General features: G+C 38.5%; 1 protein-coding gene and 1 pseudogene across 5 annotated transcripts in view; both read right to left on the bottom strand.

Moving 5' to 3' along the window:
* The window catches only part of LOC109373020 (heterogeneous nuclear ribonucleoprotein C-like), a 107950-nt pseudogene extending 103810 nt beyond the window's left edge, over positions 1-4140 (bottom strand).
* The window catches only part of SCHIP1 (schwannomin interacting protein 1), a 731629-nt gene that overhangs the window by 473633 nt on the left and 247600 nt on the right, over positions 1-10396 (bottom strand). The window lies entirely within an intron of this gene.

The raw sequence follows: 10396 nt of genomic DNA on the forward strand, positions 1-10396 counted from the left end.
CAATCGTTAGTTTTAATATACGTTTAAATAGGACTTCTGGTTTGGATGTAGAAAGTCACAATGGACCACTGTTCCCACCCTGACAAACAAAAAATGTAAAATAAATAAATAAATAATAAAAGGAGCCACAAAGAAAGCCTAATAGGTTATAAAGAAGTCTAAGTAAACTCCAGAAAGATAGAAGCTCTTTGTGAGAGACATCTATGGCTCCCCCCGTAGACAGGGGTGAAAAACAGCCAGCTAACCACTAAACAAACAGCTGTGTGTGGGATGACATTATGGATTATAACCCTAGAAACCTCACTTAACTCTGCGAATATGTACCTACCTACCAACTTTTGCTCACAGGTAAATGAATATGGAGGGAAAATGCCCAAAGCTAGGGACCAGAGAAGGAAAGCTGAGAGAGATTTTCCTTTGATGTACACAGAAACTCTCCCAAGTGCTAAACTCTTTCAAAAGATAGAGCATGATGGGGACACAGATAGAGAGCTGAGAAAAAGGTGTTGTAAGGTACAAGTCTCAAGGCAGGCAGACAACGACACTAGTTAGGCCAAATCAGGAGTCTTTGATTGCAAAAGCCGGCAACTATGAGTGGGTTAATGCTCCAAAGACCTCACAGCCCTGAAGGGAAGTTGGGTAGGGTTTATAAAAGGCAAAAACCACAAAGGTACACTGAGGCAGAAAATTCCATTGAGTTATACAGAAACTAGCAACAGATCTAAATGAGGAAGTTCCAAGCATAGGAGATATGTCTAGGTAGAAAGATCCCCAAGTAATGTTGAAACTTAGGTGGAATGTCTCTTAGACCCCAGCCCCCTCTATTATTGGGTTGGGGTCTCTTGTTAGGATAAGTGTTCAGTCCTAACAAAGCATTATTACAGAAGCTAAGATAGCTGGATTATATAAATATCTTACCTTATTAATTATTAGTATAGACCGTTTTAAGCATTAGCTAGATATATCCCGTTACTGTTGCTGGGCAGAGATTACCTATAAGGGAAGTGGAACAATGGGGCCTTTAGAGGAACTCTTGGGTTTTTCTGGGCTCCGATTGGCACAGGGTAAACTGAGGCAAGGTGCAATTACAGAAGTGGAGACTCTAAGGTTATAATATTACATCCTATTTTTGCATGTGCATGATTTCCGAGAATAGCTACTGATTCCAGGTAGCTAAGGCTTAGGCGAGGGGGGGCGGGGGCAGATAGAGGCCATTTTATAATGCATGGCTTGGGCTTATTTAATAAAAGAAGCAGGGGACCTTTCTTCAAAGAAATCAGGCTCTCCAAATTTTTAACTACAAAGATTAATAGCTGGGCAGAATTGCTAAGACAAACTCTTTCAGGGCTTAGGGCAGAAGCACTCCAAGATCCAGGGAAGGGACAATCATGTTGAAAGATATCTTCCCAGGTGCAGAAAGCATGGGCAGACTACCAAAGAAAACTCCTCAGTGACTCAAAACCATGCCACCTGGGCTGTAACTATGATTACTCATTGTTCCAAAATTTGGAAGTTGAACTCCACAGCACAGGAAGGTTCATGGAATCTACAATACTCTGAAACCAGGTCCTGTTGGAAGGAAAGTCTTGAAAATGACCTCTAATTATTTGAAGCCAGCAGTCATGAACCAGATCAAACCACAGGTGCAAAAAAAGCCCCAAGCATGGTCAAATGCAATTCAGATTGACTTGAGTTCCCACTCCAGCAGCCTGACAGAAAAGGGGTATCCCCCTTTTGAGAAATAAATATTTTCTTCAGTCTCTATTAATATCTTACACAAAATGTTCTTCCTAACAAAAATTATAATTTTCACAAAAAAGCAAAAGAGACTCATGGTCAAGAGAAGAAACAGTCAACAAAAACAGATTCAGAGACAGCCCAGGGGTTCAGATTTTCAGAGACAGAGGTGAAAATAACTATGATAAAATGCTGAGATCTAGAGTAAAAGTTGGACATATTAGTGAACAGAAAAGGAATTTGACATTTTTTTCCACCTACAGAATTTTATCTGTATTTAATGTAAATTATATGTTTGAAAATCTTTTTATTGATTACTCAGTCTTATTTCTCTGCATAAAATGTGAATGCATTTAAAAAATTTATTTCCTATGGCAAGGCTTCAAGTATTTAAAATTTATTCTAGTTTTAATTATCAATATAATTACTAGCAGTACATAATTAATTAAGACAACATAAATATATTACAAATTTCTATTGATAATTACTAGAGGTAAAAATTATTCTTATTGGAATTAAATCATTTAATGAGATGGATCAAGACATTTTTCTATTAGTTTATCTATCTTTGAATAAGTATTACCACTTAGTAGAATGAAAGAGGTTTTGTATCAATTCTATTCCTATCTATTATTTTTATAGATGTAAGCATGAGAAACCTTCTTTACATAAGTAGGTGAGAATGGATAAGAATTCAGTTCTAGCAATGTTGCCCAAATCCCTAAAATCCCTTTATGTTATATTCTTAAAATCAGTGTCTGTCATCAAATATTATATTTAATAATCTATCTCTTGACAACTAGATTAGGTCCTTCTTCAATTTCATTGAAAACAAAGAATTGAAAATTATCTGATTTATGAAATGATTTATTACCTAGTGGGTAGAATCAGTTCCTCTCAAAATCAGTGTCAATATTTTATGTCTTGGAGATTTTTACACCATGGACAAATGCAGCACATTAAATTTTGGGTGGATGAAAGATATACTTTCTTTTTCTTTTTAAGTGGAAGAAGGGCAGTTATGAAAAAAAAAAGTGGGAAAGGAGAAATAATCTAAAGTATGTTCTCAGGCAGGTCAGTCATAGAGAAAAATTTAATAGGGAGTTGAAATTCTGGAAAGTTTTGTCTGTTAAAATCCATCCACGCCCTCATACCCGAGTCCATTTAATAAGTTCACATATGAATGTAGGCCTCTCTATCAAACGGTTAACCAAAGGGGGCTTTGTTCTTATCTCAAATAAATGAAGCTGCTTTCTGAAACGTAGTTTCATGTTTCAAGACATTTAATAGACAGCCAGAGAACTCCTATAAATGGAGAAAAACTTAATATTTTCTTTCTACTTCTTGAAACTTCCTGAAAAAGTGTCTCTGAAGAAGGAAGTGATGCCTGTGATCTTGGATAAGATTTTTTTCAAGCCTGATGGCAGAGACTAACACCAGTTCTTGCTGATGTATTAGAAACAAGGAGTTTCTTTCTTTACCAAAATATTGAAACATTATGTATAATCCACCTCACAGTGTTGCCATCTGAGTAAAGAGCACCAAGATTTTTTTTTTAATCACGTTTTGCTTGGCAAAGACAGTTTTTTATCATTTTGAATATGTCAGAAGCCTTTGTAGTTTCTAAAAGGCACTCATAATAATTCTTTATTGCACTAGGCATGCACAGAAGAGGTGAAACCCTCCAGTGAGCTTCCTTTGATTGTTTCATCTGGCTGCCTGTGAAATGGCCACGGAACCTGCCAATACTTCCATAATTGGCTATAAAATGCTAGAAGTATCCTCAGTACTGGTGATAACTGTGTCACCCGATCGAGGCCCTACACTTCAGCTATAACCCGTAAGTGTAGCATTTCCCAAAGTACATGCATTCAAGGTTCTATGATTGGTGTAGCTTCATGTGCTTGGAATTGCAATATGCACTCTGTAGATTCTTTAAGCACAGCCTCACATATTTGATAAATACAAATGTTGGTAATGTACCAGCATGTTAAAAATGAGTCTTCTTCGCCTTAAAAATAGCAATAGCATTCAATATACTATCAGGATGTTCAGATAAAAGACATTCCTACAGCTTGGCTAGATTCACGTTGCCACTGGTGCCATCCTGGTTCAAACTATCGTCATCTCTTGCCTGGATTACTGTAATAGCCTCTAACCTGGTCTTTCTGCTTCCATCCTTGGTCTCAAGTTTACATTGTACATGGAAGCATTTGATTACATCACGTCTCTGCTCAAAACCTTCTAATGGTTTCCCATCTTGAGAAAAAGCCAGAATTACTATCGTGGCTTATAAGGTCCTACACAATATGATCCAGAGTTACCTCTCAGATCTCATCTCTTACCATCTTCCTGCTCACACTCTCCACCAGCCACCCTGACTTTTTGCTGCTCTTTGCTCATGCCTTGTATGCTCCTGTCTCACAGCCTATGCCACGTAACGTGATTATGGAGGGATCTGCAGCGCTCACTCTCACCTCACTCAAGTTTGTACTCAAACATCACCTGCGCACTGAAGCTTTTCTTATCCTCTCCAAGATTCCAAACTCTCTGCCTGCTTTATTTTTTATGGCACTTTGCCTTTGAAAAATTTCCTATTTAAATGATTTATTCTCTATTCCTTGACCCACTCTAAAAATTTTAGCATTGTGAGGGCAAGCATTTGGGTCTGTTTTATTCACTGCGGTATCCCTAGCACCTAAAAATGTTCCTGACACAAAGAGGGGAGCACAACAAATATTTGTTGAAAGCAAGCTGCTAGTGAGAAAGCAGTGGGGGTTCATCACAAATGATAATGAAGATAAGACCAAAGGATACGTAAAGTTTTACTGAATGGTCTTTGATATTTTCCAATTTAAGCACTTAAGGTAGGCCCAATGTAAACAAAAATGAATGCTCATCTATTATACATAATGGCGTGGTGTGTTTAATGCCTAACAATGAGAAAGCATTCTCTGTTGTCATAGGATGGAGATGGTGATTTTACAATGCATGACGGTATTTAGAAGTAAATTGTGCCACCATATGCTTTTTGTATTGAATGAGGTCAGTATTTTAAAATAAGAATGTGTCCCAAGATTTCTTAACAGACAATTTGGGATGCCACGGGTGGTCACTGATGGCACAGAGAATAGAGACCTGATTATTAGAAGACAGAGGAGATTTAGAATGGTTAAAATAAAAAAAGGCTGACCATACCAAGTGCTTACAAGGATATGGAGGAAGCGGATCTCATACAGTACTGGTGGAATGCAAAATCGTCCTGCCACTGTGAAAAATGGTGTGGCAGATTCCTATAAACCTGGACAAATGCTGAGCATTTGGCTCAGCAATCCCACCCTTAGTTATTTACCCAAGAGAAATAAAAACTTACATTCATTAATAAAAAACACCCGTACATGAATGGTTATAGCAGCATTATACATAGTAGTGAAAAACTGCAAACAACCCAAATATCCTTCAATCGGAGAACGTGTAAACAAATGGAGTTACATCCATACAATGGAATACTACTTGGCAATATAAGGGACCAAACTCTTGGTACATGTAACAACACGATTGGCTCTCAAGAGCGTTATACTAAATAAAAGAAACCAGTCTTATAAGGTTACATAATATTGAATAATTCCATGTCTAGAACATTCCAGAGACCGCAGAAGGATGGAGAACAGACCAGGGGTTACCAGGGGTTAGGGGTTGTGCAAAAGCACAAAGAGGCAGCATGAGGGAATGTGGCGGGGGAGACAGGGCTGTTCCGTATCCTCCTCATTGTGGTAGTGCTTATCTGAATCTATGCATGTGTTAAAACTCACAGAAATGTATACAAAAAAGAAAAAAATACTACACACAATTTAAAAACAAAACATAACAAACAAACAAAAAACCTCAGGTATATAAAAAAAAAAAAAGACAGGGTAGGATTTGTCAGCGCTGGTCCTGGGGCAAAGTGGAAGTACTAGGAGTGCTGTGTCAAACCCAATATATAGTTGTCTCTTTCAGAGCAATGATCTTTCTTGATACCTTCACTTGCCCTCCCCTGAACCACATACAAAGCCAACTAGTGAGACAGTTTCCCCTACAACCTCTTCATATGCTTTCAGATGAGCTGGAAGGCCCATTTAGAATGATCAGATATTATCTAGCAGTATTTCCACACGATAAAGTGGGTTCTTGAATGATACAATCTCTCACAACTTTACAAGTTGAGGGGTATGTAATACGGTTTTCTTTTTCTCCATGGCATATAATCTTGGGCAATATGTTTGAGTAAGCTATTGAGTGAATGTTTCAAAACTGGGAGGTATGCTTTTAATACTTGCTTCCTTTTCTATTAATTATCTTTTTTGGCTTAACTGGTAGGATATCATTCACTAGGAATTCAGAATTAAGCATTTAGGCCATAGGTCCAGTCTATCAGGACTAAAGGCCCATTCAACACCTTCTAAATTTCAATGTTTACTTGAAAAATCCCATGAATATTAGTAATTTGTTTCCAATTTAATATAAAATATTTTTTAAGACAGTGCTGATAAAAAAGAGATTCTATTGCATTTTGGTGATATCAGAGTAATACAAAAATTCAACCCAAAGGTTGACTTCTAGTGAATACCTTTAAAGCACGTATTGTAAGAAGGCCCATATGTATATATATATTCTTATGAATAGTCTTTGATATCTTCAATTCATCTTTCACATCTGCTGTGTTCTTTGAGGATAGAATTGTGAGCACTTGAGAAATTACGAATTTAATTTCAATCTCACAGAAAAAGTCAGTGTGTGTTTGTGTGTGTGTGTGTGTGTGTGCGCGCGCGTGTGCGCGTGCATGTGTGTATGTGCATGTGCGCATGTGTGTGTGTGTGCATGTGGTAAAGTGTTGACAGCTGGATGCTAACTAACACCAACAACACAGAAAAACAAGATCTCATTCAGTACTTGTCTTTTCTTATAATATTAATGATAATTAATAATAAACAATCATTTATTGATTGTTTAGTATGTTCTATATACTACAATGAGGGTCTTACATTCATTTTCTCATTTACTTCCTTTCCTAAATTTTCCAAGTCTTATATTTTCCAAATCCTTATATCAGGGATCCAAGTGACCCAGAATTTAAATGGATGTTAAGAAAACATACCTTTGTAACTTTGGATTTATAGATAATTTAATAACTTTTATAAATAAGCTTGTATTTTAAGTTCCACAACATAAACATACTCCTTTGAGATCATGAGCACGAGCTCTGAGCAACAGTGGTTCGATTCCTGGCCCGAGCTGAGTTGCTGCTGAGCTGCCAACAGGTGGCAGGATGGCTCAGCTAAAAAAATAAAAATAAAAAATATTCCTTTGAGGCTGACCTACTTTTAGCTTGGGAAATTATTTCCTTATACTTTCCAAGGTACACATTTATTTCAAAAGAATAGTCTCTCAGGGCCACCCCTTCTTCTGTGTTGTTTATTTCTAAATCCAATGACCGCTCTATTTTCAACATGCACTGAAACGGGTGCTGACTGAGAGGCCTGGACTGTGGCACATAAGTCGCCCTTGCAGGAGACCGGGATACGTAAATAGAGCAGTAAAACCCCAGAAACATATCCACTTAACTGCCTTGTAATTGATGGATAATCATTTCACTTCCGTGATCAGTGATGTATGAAAATTTACTGCTTATATTTCCAAATCGCCTCACCCTGCCCACCCCCCAGGCCCTCACATATATCCTCTTGACTATCAAACTGACTGATGCTTATTTAAATTCCACAGGCTTAGAGGCATCACAACCTAACCATGGATATTCGTTTCCATCATCTAACCACCACACATAAAAGTTCCGCTACAAAGTCACAGGCTACTTGCAGCAAGTTCTACCCAAAACCTTTCAGGTCTCATTCCTGGGTGCTCATTATTTCCTTTCTAAAAGAAAGCTACCTGTGAACACATTCATTTCTAGACAAATTGAAAAACTCAGGTTATTTTCTGTAAATTCATAAAGGGTGAAATAGAGAAAAGGCTGAGTGCTTTACAATGGAAAAATTAATGTGATTTAATGGAAAGAATATGGACTTCGGCGACAGATTTGTGTTCAAATCCTGATTTGATCGTTTATTAGCTCTGTGATCTTGAGCAAAGTGTTTAGCTGACCTGACCTTAGCATTTTTATCTGTAAAGATAAGCTTACAGGACTGCTTTGAGGATTAAAAAAGATAATTTTGGCAAATTAATTCAATAACTATTTATTGAGCACCTACTGTGCGCAGGTACTGTGCTAGGTGGTAGGAACTGAGACTCACAGACAGCTTCTGCCTTCGGGATACTCAGAGTTGAAGGGATGGACAAATAAGGTGTTCAGTGATCTGAGCAAGCACAGCGGGAGTCAGTCAGGAGTCAGGATGAGGCACCCCCAGCAGGGGTCACCTCAGGGATGAGCTGGACTGGGTAGGGTCTTGTGCAAACACCCTAAGGCTGCAGCCATGCAGTGTGTCCAGGGAGCACAGCGAAGGGAATGTGACATGGCATGAGAAGAGTGATACCATAAAGGGTCTCGCATGCAGCACCAGGGGGTTTAAACTTTACTCCGGCAGCCATTCATGGTTTAAGCAGAGAAGGGACATGGACAAATCAACATTTTGGAACTCTCACCTCCAGAAGGAGAAAGGCTGGTAGACAGGCATGGCTGACAGCAAACCAGTCAGGGGGCGGGAAAGTATGGCAAGAATAATGAGGGACTAAAGTAACGTAGCACCAGGGTCTAGAGAAAAAAGTGGACAGAACAGGATCTATTGAGGAGGTAAAACTGATAAGATTTGGTCCCTGAGAGGAAGTTGGTGATTGGGGGTGGGGTGTGGTTTCTGCCTGGATCAAGGAGTAAATTGTATCACATTCCTCAGGCTGTGGAGGGAAAACAAGTGTGGATGCACAGAGCATGATGAATCTGAGCAACATTTCTGTGGAAATGCACTGCCTCCACCCTCCTGGGCACGCACCTGTGACTGTCCATCTGAGAGTTTCCTCTCCCCACTGTTCAGGGGCATCCAAACCGACTAGATGGGAGCTACTCTCTGAAGCAGCTGTGGGCAATGACAGAGGGAGTTGACAGATACAAGCCCCAGCTCCCTCATCTCTGTGGGGGAAAACCCATCTAAAGCGTCTTTTACACTGTCTCCGAGTTCCCCACCAGGACTGAACCCCGATGTACACAGTGGTATTCTGCTTCATGACAAACCCTCAATTCCTGCATCGCTTCCTCAATCCCCTACTGGAGCTTTCTGGGATACCTCCCCAGTTAACTACTCAAACCATTGTATTGGAGTCAGCTGATAAGGGGAAATCCCATCCGAGCCATGCCCAGTGGGCACTGGGGCATATGGATCTGTGCAGTGAAAGAGATGTCTGGGATGGGATACCAGTTTAGAATCTATCAGCATATATAAGGTAGTTGAAGCAAGAGGAGAAAATGAATCACCTTGAGGAAGGAAGAAGAGGGGAGATATCTGGGACATAACGTAAAAAATAAAAAATTCAAGCACAGGGTGTGACACTGGATAGACTTAGTAAGTACCAGTTCCTTTTCCAATAGTGATCTGTGACAGAGAAGTTCTCAAACAAAGTTGTGTGGAAATACAGAACTAATTATTTTATAGTTATGTAATCAATTTAATTTAGTTTTTCTGCTGTACCTTGAGAATTGAGTATTTACTGGTTCTTTATGAGCTGTAACATTTTATGGACTGTCAGAGCACTGATTGATACAGTGCACTGAAAAATAATCATATAAGATTACCTTAAAATACGTATCAGTATCTGTCTTTTTGACAGTGGAATTGCAATACTATAAATCTACAAAGATTAAAATTTTTAAGTGGAATGCTGTAAGTTGGAATATTTATTAAAATACCTCACTGCACCAAAAGAAGAAACAGAAACAAATTACTAACTTGACTTGGAGGAAATTTAGCTCTGGAAGTTTAGGACTACAACAGTCCTCATATGTTGACAGATCTTAGGGTTATCTATCATTCTCACTACATTTCTCGTGACAAATGATTTCCAGGCTAGTCTGCAATTTTACGAGATGCCATCTCTCCAATTATATTTCTAAACAAAGCAGAAAGAAAAAGGCATTCCTGATCTATGCATACTTTGATAATGGTCTACACCAAAAACCAGGAGAAAATGTATAAAAATGTGATTGTCTTTCAGCAACCTTAAAGAAAAGACAATGTAGCTGGTTTTATCATCCCACAAATCAGAGCAGTGCTGCTACAGGCCAGTGACTCAGTCTGTTTACTTCCTAATGTCCCTAATGACACCCCCCACCTCCATGGGCCAGGTGTTTTAAAAGGTTTTATGCATCAAACTGCACATGTTGACAATTAATTTTCCAATGTTTTATTAATCAAAGATAAATAAATCTACTCAGAGCTTCCAATTAATAGGACATAACCATTAGAACTATTATAAATAAAAGTATGCCCTCACTTTTACTTTCAATGGCAGTGGAAGTTGAGGGTCTTTAATTAACTAGGAAACACTGCTACAGATTTATAAACAGAACTAGAGTTCTGATGCACTATTTGAAGCAATTTTCAACTGTTAAGAGAAGACGAGAAATGTTGGCAAGAAAAAAACAACAAGAAGTGAGATGATAGAGAAAAGCAGG

The sequence above is a fragment of the Hipposideros armiger genome, unplaced genomic scaffold (genome assembly GCF_001890085.2).
Source record: "Hipposideros armiger isolate ML-2016 unplaced genomic scaffold, ASM189008v1 scaffold_16, whole genome shotgun sequence".
Classification (NCBI taxonomy): domain Eukaryota; kingdom Metazoa; phylum Chordata; class Mammalia; order Chiroptera; family Hipposideridae; genus Hipposideros; species Hipposideros armiger.